The sequence below is a fragment of the Puntigrus tetrazona genome, chromosome 2, assembly GCF_018831695.1.
Source record: "Puntigrus tetrazona isolate hp1 chromosome 2, ASM1883169v1, whole genome shotgun sequence".
NCBI classification, from domain to species: domain Eukaryota; kingdom Metazoa; phylum Chordata; class Actinopteri; order Cypriniformes; family Cyprinidae; genus Puntigrus; species Puntigrus tetrazona.
The window spans coordinates 22827977-22837976 of NC_056700.1; the positions used below are offsets into that span (position 1 = coordinate 22827977).

The 10000-nt window shown below is 36.6% G+C and overlaps 1 protein-coding gene and 1 long non-coding RNA gene across 2 annotated transcripts in view; both read left to right on the top strand.

Annotated features, from left to right (window-relative positions):
- Nucleotides 1-1516, top strand: part of LOC122328317 — a 16078-nt gene extending 14562 nt beyond the window's left edge. Inside the window, exon 4 of the long non-coding RNA XR_006247781.1 lies at nucleotides 518-1516. This is a non-coding gene — a long non-coding RNA (uncharacterized LOC122328317). The remainder of the gene's footprint in view (nucleotides 1-517) is intronic.
- Nucleotides 1517-5091: 3575 nt separating this feature from the next.
- LOC122328301 (leucine-rich repeat and immunoglobulin-like domain-containing nogo receptor-interacting protein 3) overlaps nucleotides 5092-10000 on the top strand; it is a 37905-nt gene continuing 32996 nt past the window's right edge. Inside the window, 1 exon segment of the mRNA XM_043223952.1 lies at nucleotides 5092-5383. The gene's annotated coding sequence lies outside the window, so the exon portion shown is untranslated.

A 10000-nucleotide genomic window follows, 5' to 3' on the forward strand; every position in this document is an offset into this window, starting at 1 on the left:
ATGAGTGCACTATATCCAGACTTATTTAGAAATTCAAATCCTTTTAGTTTATGCTGATTCTAAACGATTCAAATAAATGCTTTTGAAATGCAGCATAAAATGGATGCAAATAATGGCATGATTTTTCAGTGCACTGGCAGATATGCATTAAGTGTATTAAACCTGTAAATTCCAAATGCATGGGATTTATATATATATATATATATATATATATATATATATATATATATATATATATATATATATATATATATATATATATATATATATATATATATATATTTTTTTTTTTTTTTTTTTTTAAGCAGCACACAAGGCATTTCTGTATGGGTAATGTGCATTTATATATATATATATATATATATATGCGTAGTAAAATAATAAATACAATTAAACAAACAGAGACAGAGAAATTATTGAATAAATCAGAACAAATGTAATCATCTAAAAAATGGATGGGAATTTAACATGCAACTCAAATACATAAATCATGAATGTATGGCCTGTGTTTTTGTAGTGTCCATCGGTTCCGAGTGTCGAATCCAGGCTGTTCTAATGATGGCCTGCAGCGCTGGATTACTCCGAAGCGGCTGGAGCTTTCTGTGATGAATGCTGAGGAGCACACAGATGAAAGTCAATAGTGCAGGCTGTTATTGTGTGTCGGAGCTGAGAGAGGAGCTTCAATGCGACCGTGACCTATATTTACTGCTCGAGTGCGTCTCGCTCGTGTTACGCTGAGAGAGAGAGAGAGAGAGAGCCATCTGGTAAACCGCAGGCTTCACATCCATCACACACACACACACACACACACACACTGCATGTCAACCTAGTTAAGGCAAAACACCACGGGGTGAAACATTTAAAGGAACAGTCCGCTGCAAATCAACTCAAACCTCAGATAATCAGGTTTGGAGAAATGTGTCGCTGCGTCAGTGTTTTAGCAATGGATGTGAATGGGTGCCGTCACAATCCACAGCACTCCAGACAAAAAGTGTGCGTTTAAAGGGCTCACGTGATGCCATTTGACCTTTCCTTTCTCTCTAAAGCCTCAAAGATTCAAGTTTAAAAACCAAAGAGATATTGTTTATAAAAGTTGTGACTCGTTTAAACACGCCCCCACTTCTCTACATCACAGAGTGGTTTATTTGCATAACTCCGCCCAAATGTTTACTCACAGAAAGAAGGCGGAGCTATTATTCTGTGTGTAATGTCGCCACGGGAACGTATGAAATGTTACATTTGAGGGGACTTTAGAAGTCAGCTGACAAACGTTCTTAAAACATTCTGGAAAGGTTCTCAAAGACGAAAACAACAAGTATTAATGGAACATTTTTATAAAGTTCGCTGGCCTGCTATAATGATGTTATAACATTATGATCTTTTTCCCCCTGAAAACATTTTTGGTTTAATGTTATTACTTGTTTTTCAAAAATAACGTTCCCATAATGTTTGTAAAATGATAGAATGGAATGTTTCCTTAACGTTTGAAGAAACATTTAAACGTTTTTTAGAATAAAATATCACATACTGTCATTAGAAATAAAATGCTGTATATAAATTGGAATTAATGAAATAAAAATAGGAATAAAACTAAGTTTTGGTGTGTGTGTGTATATATATATATATATATATATATATATATATATATATATAATATACTGTATTTATGTGTGTGTGTATATATATATGTGTGTATATATATATATATATATATATATATATATATATATATATATGAGAGACAAAACTCTTTAAATACATGGATTGGAATTGAAGAAAACAAAAGCGCAATCAAACACTCAAATGCATTTTGCTCATTTCTTTCCACAAGTTTGAAACTAAACTTTAGGAACTTTCCAAAATGCAAACAATGTCTTTTACAGATCAATCTCACACGTGAACCCACACGAAACTGCAGTGAAGAAGGACCGGAGTAAGATAAACGATGCTCCCAGTAACGAGCTCTGTAATTGGCTCGCTCCTTCACTCGGTGGAATCATTTGCTCGAAGCCCATTGAGTTGTTTGTCTGTCTGACGGCCGGCTCGTTCGGGAAGATCAGCGGCGGTAATGCCGTCGTTCATTCACTTCATAAAGCAGCCGGGAAAATAAAGACACTTGAGAAGAGCCTCTAGAATAATTCATCCACAAAACGATCTTCCAGCCAAACCTTTCAGCTGCTTTTGCCTTAAAGTTTGGTAAAAGTTCAGCTGATGTACTTAGAAGAGTTTAATGAGGTTGCTTAATAATTGAACTTTGTGTTTTCGGCCGTTCTTCAAAAGTCGTCTTTCTTGTAAGTTCTCTGACGAACATCTTCATCCGCATCGAAATATCCGCTGGATACATCTAGTGAAGATGCAAAGTCCTGTTTCCTGAGAAAGCGATTAAAGTGACTGTATTTTTGAAACGAGAAACATTTTCTGTCAATGGAGAATGAAAGCGTGCTTTTCCCTTTAATTAAATCATTTGCCAATGTTCTGCTTTCATCTTAAAACTCGCTAAACACAAGACTTCATTTATTCTTTTTGCATCTTCACTAAATGCATCTCGATTTAAAGGGTGTTTTCATATTTTTATTGGAAATGTTTACAAAATGTGAAGCAGGATCTTCACATTCAGAGACCTTCATGGCATTCAGTTTGATCCTTAGTTTTTCTATTACTGGTCTTTTAAAGTTCATACCTTCATAAAATATGCGTAATTGCATAAATGAAATTGCATTTGGATTATCATTTAAATGACCACTTCTTGAAATTGAATTTTGCCATGCTTTTTCCTATTTATTGCTTAAAATCTGCATTTGAATGTAAATTAAAATACCCTGCTAAAAAACGACTTTTGTACATAATGCACTTTTACTGTAATTTAAATGTAATTTACTCTAATTTTAAAAAAAATGGCGTCAGTTAAAGACATACTTGCTATATTTGATTGTGATAAAGAACTATTGCAAGTATACTTCAGGCACACCTGTGCATTTAAACATAAGAACCAACACTCACTGAGCAGTTCGTTTCAGATTTCCTTCATGATTTTTATATTGTTCGTAGGTTTACACTGTACTTAGTATGAAATAAATGCATTTTAAATAGACGACCTTTTTTGCTCTATTAATGCACCTCGGCTCAAATGGGACTTGAAAAAGAGCAGCTTGGACATTCTGCTAAATAGCTCCTTTCGGGTAAAAACAAAAGAAGGCAAATGCTTTTTAAAGTCTGCGCAGCCACGCTTTTAGCGGCAGCTGAAGTGACCTCTGTGACCTCCTCAGGACCTGCGTTCGTGCGCATGACGGTGAAACCCGACAGAATGTTTTCACGAATGCGTGAAAAAGTCATTTGCGACCCATTTTGTGTCTGTGTGAAGGACAGAAGCGATCGAGTCTGCGCTGGATTGGGGCCGAAGGTCAAGCTGCATTTATTTCATTTATTAAGTACTCTTTGTTAAATTTATAAAGTTAGTCTGCATTCAATAGTTTGTTATTATTTATTATTTAGTCAACAATAAATTGCTTTTTTATTTATTTTGTGTTCTTATAGTTAGCATTAAATTGCTTTATTTGTTTTTATCAAGTGAACAAAGTTAGTCAACAATTCATTGCTTTTATTTATTTAGGCTAATATTTTTATTAAATGAACAGAGTTAGCATTATAGGAAATGAAGTATGAAAGTCCATGTGTACACTAAACATTGCTTTTCTAGCTTAGATTTTTTAATTTTTTAATTAAAAATATTTTTATTTAAAATTTTTTATATATAGAATTTTTATATTTATATAATATAAAAAAAAAATATATATATATATATATATATATATATATATATATATATATATATATATATATATATATATATATATATATATCTTGCTTTTGCTTTAAATAGAACTTAAATTAAGTAGGATTTTCTAGATATGTAAAAATGATTCTCAGGGAAAAAAGTCTAAATTAATTGGTTAATTAATTCGTTTTTCTTAGAACAAGCATAATGGCAAATACCACTGAGGTAAGCATGATTTATTTCAAACAAAAATGTATTTATTTTGCTTACTCTTTTGATTACTTTTTTTTTTTTTTTAAAGCAAAAACTCACTTCATTTTTTTTAACAAGACAAAAATATTTACTTGTGTAGAAAATCCTTCCTGATTTAAGAAAAAATATCTAAGCTAGAAAATCATTTTTGTAGCGTACAATATTTAAAGGGATATTTCACCCAAAAACTAAATAAATTTTTTCATCATTTACTTTTTTTTTTTTTTTTTTTTTTTGTCCCAAACATGACTTTCTTTTTCTTTGTGGTCATATTTATCTTAAAACAGATCACTAATAATAAATAATGCAAAAAAAACTAAACCGAGAAGCCGTGGTTTACTGTGAATTTATAACAGCTGTGTAAGAAAGGCTGTTATAAATCCACGGCTTTTTGGATGCTTTATAAAAAGGTTATTCATTAGAAGTAGTTAACAAAAGGTAATGAAAAACCTTAATCTTCCACCAAACAATGTAGTCCTTAGAGACGGTTGCCGAGCAACACAGTAAACAAACACGTGTGTTTGTAGATTGTTTTATAACAGTTTCGAACACGGCTCAGCCAATCAGAATCGAGAACCGGAACTTTCTGTTTTATCCGCCCTTTTCTCCGGTCAATTATATGGGCCTAACTTCCGGTCTCAGCGTCCAGCTATTTTTATCTGCAACAGTTTGTTTTGCGACTTGATATTGAAAATTGGTGCCATGATAATATTGTTTTATTAAACGATCACACCTTTTTTTAACTGCACGTTGTTATTCTCCTCGTTATTTACCTGTAGCGGCTAATGAACCGGAAGTCCCACCCACAGGTTTACTTCCATGCCCAATAAAAAGGTGGATAAGATTACTTACTATTTGTTTGAGTATATCAGAGTTCCCTTCGATGTTTACGGGGTAGCACAAATCGTCAGAGCAGCGATCACGTGACTGAACGCTATAAACGGTCCGCGAGCCCTTAGCGGCTCTTCGTTTTTGCTCGAGCTCCGCACTTGCGCGACGCTCCCTGCGCGTGTCAGGGGGTGAGATGAAAAACCAAACAGCAGCGTGAGCGCAGAGCAGCAGATAGACGGAGACAGAGACAGAGACAGTGTGTTCTGTCTCTCTCACACACACACACACACACACACGCGCGCGTGCGCGCGCGCTCTCTGGAACAGCATCTCTGATCGAGCGCGCGAGGAGGAGTGAGCGTGTGTGTGTGCGCGCGCGTGTCGGCGTATTTGATGCCGGGGAGGTAAACACACACTCGGGCTCGAGGACACGTATGGACGCGTTCGTGTGACTTATGGACAGACGCGAGGAGGAGACGGCGAGCAGGAGACCGAGGAGGACGCAGCCGTCACACTCCAGACCTGGGTGAGTGAAGTTCTCACACACACACACACACGCGCGCGCGCACGCGAGAACAGGTGAACCCCGGAGCCGCGCGACCTGTGGAGCGCGTGGGCTGAGAACGCTGAGCTTATGCAACATTACTTGGAGGTTCTTGCTTTTGAGCGCCGAGGAGCACGGGAAGTTTAGCGTGGACCCCGCGTGGGTTTTCTCGCTTTCCGGCACGAACCTCGTTCTCGGAGGAGGATGCGTTCACTTGAGTCCCGCGCCCTGGAAAAATAAACAAATGCGCATTGTGTTTGCTTAAAATGAGCAAAAACGCACCTCGCAGTGGAGCGAATAAAGTTCATTCAGAGGCTGTTCAAGGTTAGGTCGAGATTCACCTGTGCTGCTGCTGAGGTTTGGTTCTGTGGGTAGGTTTAAGGTCATGGTGTAATTATGAATGCAATTACAGATAAGAGCATAAGCGCAATGTAAAAGCACGCACGTATAACTGCACTGTGTCAAATGATTCGTTTAAATGCAAGACCTCCTAATAGAAACATTATTTTTCGTTCCCTCATTTCACCTGTCAAGTAAATGCATCTTAATGCTGTACTAGAAACAAGACAGAAACACTAAATCAGAAGCGTCTTCTGCAGGGTGACCGACTCGGATGCTGTTCAGGTGTGACCTATGTCTTGTTATTTTCACACACTGCATGGACGAGGCTCTTTGAAGGCTGGACGTCCGTCTCTCTTTCTGTCCTGCTGCACTTCCGGCTCGTTTTTAAAGACGAGCGTGCCAGTGAATGTGCAAGGTTTGCATGACATAAAAAAAAAACTTGTGCATTGATTTGCACGCGATGCTTGACGAGAAATGATGCGGAGGAAGGGTTTTGCACGACTTTGCCAAAGAGCCGTGAAAGATAAGCGGCAGCTGTGTCAGACCGGCGAGACCAGACGAAGAAAAACATGACGTTTCTTAGAAATCAGAACAACTAAACAGGACAGAAGGTCATCGCCTGCGTGCTCTTTATTGTATTGTTTGAAAAACGAATGTTTCAATCACTGATGTCAAGAGAGCTTTGCGTCGTTTTGGTACAATAAAAGGTTAAGTACGTGAACAAGAGGAAAGTGCCTGAAATACGGTCGTGAGTCTTGTAGTGTGTGTCTGTCTGCATCACGCTGGACTCATTCAACGACACACACGTGGTTGCCAGGTTTGCATTCGTTTCCTCCGGATTCGATTATTCGGCGAAAACCGATATTTGCGCGGATTTGCATCGTGATGCTGCTCGAAGCGGTTTGCGTCGCGCAAATAATCGGCCTGAAAGTGAAGAAACTCATATTTCAGCAGATTCATTTTTGAGCCGCTGCTTGACGGAGAAAACCCCCGAATCAAAGGATACCGAACCCTCCGGATGAACGTTTAATGGCTCTGAGATTTTCGTTTCAGAGTTTGGAAGATCTCCTCTAAGTTAAATATCAAGCTTGTCTCGAAAGTTTTCCTTAAAGCATCTCGGGAGAAGTAAAAACGAGCCGGCAGCTGATGAGAAGCGTTTGAGCTCACATTGAAATATTGCAGACTTCATCGATGTTAAGCACACTTCTGAAAGCTTGTTATGAATCGTATCGTAATCCCGCTCCTCTTACTTCATCGAGCATGCTGCTTGTTTATCCTGCGTTTTAATACAAGTTTAATACAGTAGGTTTCAACTTTGTGGTTGCCATATATAGAGTTTCAATCCCCCGGGGCTTCATTATTATATTAGTTTGCGTTGTTTTCCCAACCTGGCAACCGCACACGAACGCTCTCTTTACATTACGGGAAAAAAGTAAATAAACAAATAAATAAAACGCAGTGTAAGTTGGAGCTTACCAATCTCTGTTGAGATTTTCTGCTAAAAAAATCATTTAAAATTGCAAAAATTCCGTAAAATTTAAAATAAAAGTTCTACCTTAAAAAATACGGTAACGACATTTTTGGTTTTACCGTTTTAAGTTATATTTACAGTTAAATACCGTGATTTCATTAATCGATATAATGTTAATATAACGACCTATTGAAGTAACGAAATGTGTTGAAATATGCAATGAATTAATTTAATTCACAACCCTAATAAACATAACTGATAAGAAAGCCGTGATTTTAAAACGTCGCTCTCTCGCAAAACATCAAATTCAAACGCAATGCAGGGACTTCTGGGAATGATAACTTACGATTTTTTCCCTGTAAAATGTAACAAGAATGTACCATTAAACATTTAACAGGTTTTTACTGTAGCATTTCAGTTTTTCAGGTCATTTTTTACCGTGTGTTTTTCTTTGTAACAATCCCTGTTTGCATTATTAATTTTTTTGCAAATAACCTAAAAGGCTGTATTATTCATGCTAGACCAGAAACACAACGTAAATGCAAAACAGTCTTTTATGAAGTGAAAGTGAATTAAAGCGAACGTAAGCATAGATGCTCGAGAAACATTTTTTTTTTTTTTTAATGTATATATTTATATACATATTTATATATATATATATATATATATATATATATATATATATATATATATATATATATATATATATTACACAAACAAAAACTTTTATTTTGGTTGTGAATAATAGTTTGACAACACTAATAGTAAAAGCCTCTTTAATTTGTGCTTAGTGCAAAAATCCTTCATTTAGTTTTTTAATATTTTTTTAACAAATAAATCATGCGGCATCTGACCAATCAGAAAAAGCAAGCCGCTCTGGATTCTAGCTTCCCGGATCCAGGTTCTCTGTGAGGCTTGCTGTGCGTGCACTCCACGAGGAGAATCGCAATCGATGCCGCCGCACAGAAATATGCATGCGTTTGTATTCGGTGCATTGAAATCACACGAACACAGGCTGCGAGATACGAGCTGGTGCGTGCGTGCGTGTGTGTGTGTGTGTGTGTGTGTGTGTGTGTGTGCATTCACAGCGTGTTTTCTGCCTCTCCTCCGTTCACAAGCCAGGCCATTATAACGGAAAGTGCTTCTGACAGGCGCGTTATCGTGTTGCCCAGAGCGATGAGGGTTTTAAACAGGCTACAATCTCAAACCGCCAGAAAGATGGGGGACGGAGAGACAGAGAGAGAAATCCAGCTCTAATGATATACATGGCGTGCATCTCCCGTCTGAAGGGGACTCAGAAGGGCTCGCTCCTTCTTAATTTATGCCGCAATCAAGAGAAAGAGCGAAAGGAGTCGAACAGAATCGTCTTGATTATGACTGAACGATTAAATCTGGTGACTTGGAGTAAAGGCGTTGTTTGAGCTGATGAGACTGGAGAGGGTTTTCTTTAACCGACAGCGTTAACGTTGAGCGCCTCGTCCCTTTCTGATGCATTTCCGGTCCGGGCGTCCTAACACGGAAAGCGCTTCGCTCGTTTGGGATCGGCGCTGATGAACGCTGGCTCTAACGAATCCAAAGCAGGCGAGGCGTCTGGTTTTAGGGTTCGATTCTGCAGCGTGACGAGAGACGGAAACGGGAAATGTTTTTATGTTTTGGTGGCTTTCCTCTTTCATTAGCCGCGTGTTGACGTTTAATCAGAGAACACAATGGTGTTTTTATCTGCCGTGTTTCTTTAAATCTACTTGCTCAGAGGTTCCTGGTTTAAAGCTCAGGAGCTTAACAGAGGTCTTGCTTAAGATCCTGCTAAAACTAGGTTCTTGAGATGTTTTCGCTCTAGAACAGGGAATCCTTTTTTTTGTCGATCAAAGCCTTTTTTAGCTAAAGTTTCCAATCTTTTAGTACTTTATCAATACATTCACATCTTAATATTTTTCTTCATTCGGATGAAATGCATGTAAATAAATCAAACATTTGTTTAAATATATTTAATAATTTAATATTATAAAATTTTTAAATATTACATTTTTGTTAAAAAATGTACTTAAATATTTTTAAGTCTATTTTATTATTACATTTAATTTATTTAACAAAACATTCACATTATATTTCTCTGTCAGTTGTTGTCAGAAATCAAACATTTTCTTTTCTTTAAATATTTATACAGTATTGTTTTTTGTATTTATACAGTATTTTTATTTGTATTAATTTATTTTCAAAGTAATTATTTAAATTTTCCATTTTTATAAAAAGTTATTTTTTATTAACTCGTTTTAGCAACACATTTCCATTCTGTGTCAGCTGACATGCGTCGAAACAAATGAAATATTTTATCTTATTTTTTAAGTAATATTTATACATTGCTTAAATATTTAAATTTTAATTAAAGGCAGTTTTTAAAATATTTAAAAATATTAATTTAAATTTTCCGATTACCTAATCTTAATTTTATTTATGAACTTCAGTTTGCAAAAAAGCACAGACGTAGGAGAATAAAATAAAGCTCATATCCCTGCGTGTGACCTGCCTTTTTGTTCTTGTAGTAAAGTGTTCACAAACATGCATATGATAATACAGGAATCGCTACGAGGTTTATGTATATTTATAGAAACTGAATGGGATTCTGTGTTAAACAGCGCCTCGTCCCATTAGGATTCATGCCAGAATAATAGAACAGACATGTAGAATTATGAGATTTCTATTATAAGACAGAGACCGTCTGATATCTGACTGATGAGGCAGAGAGCGGCTTTATGAATCATAAGTCATAAGCTCAAGCTAATAGAGCG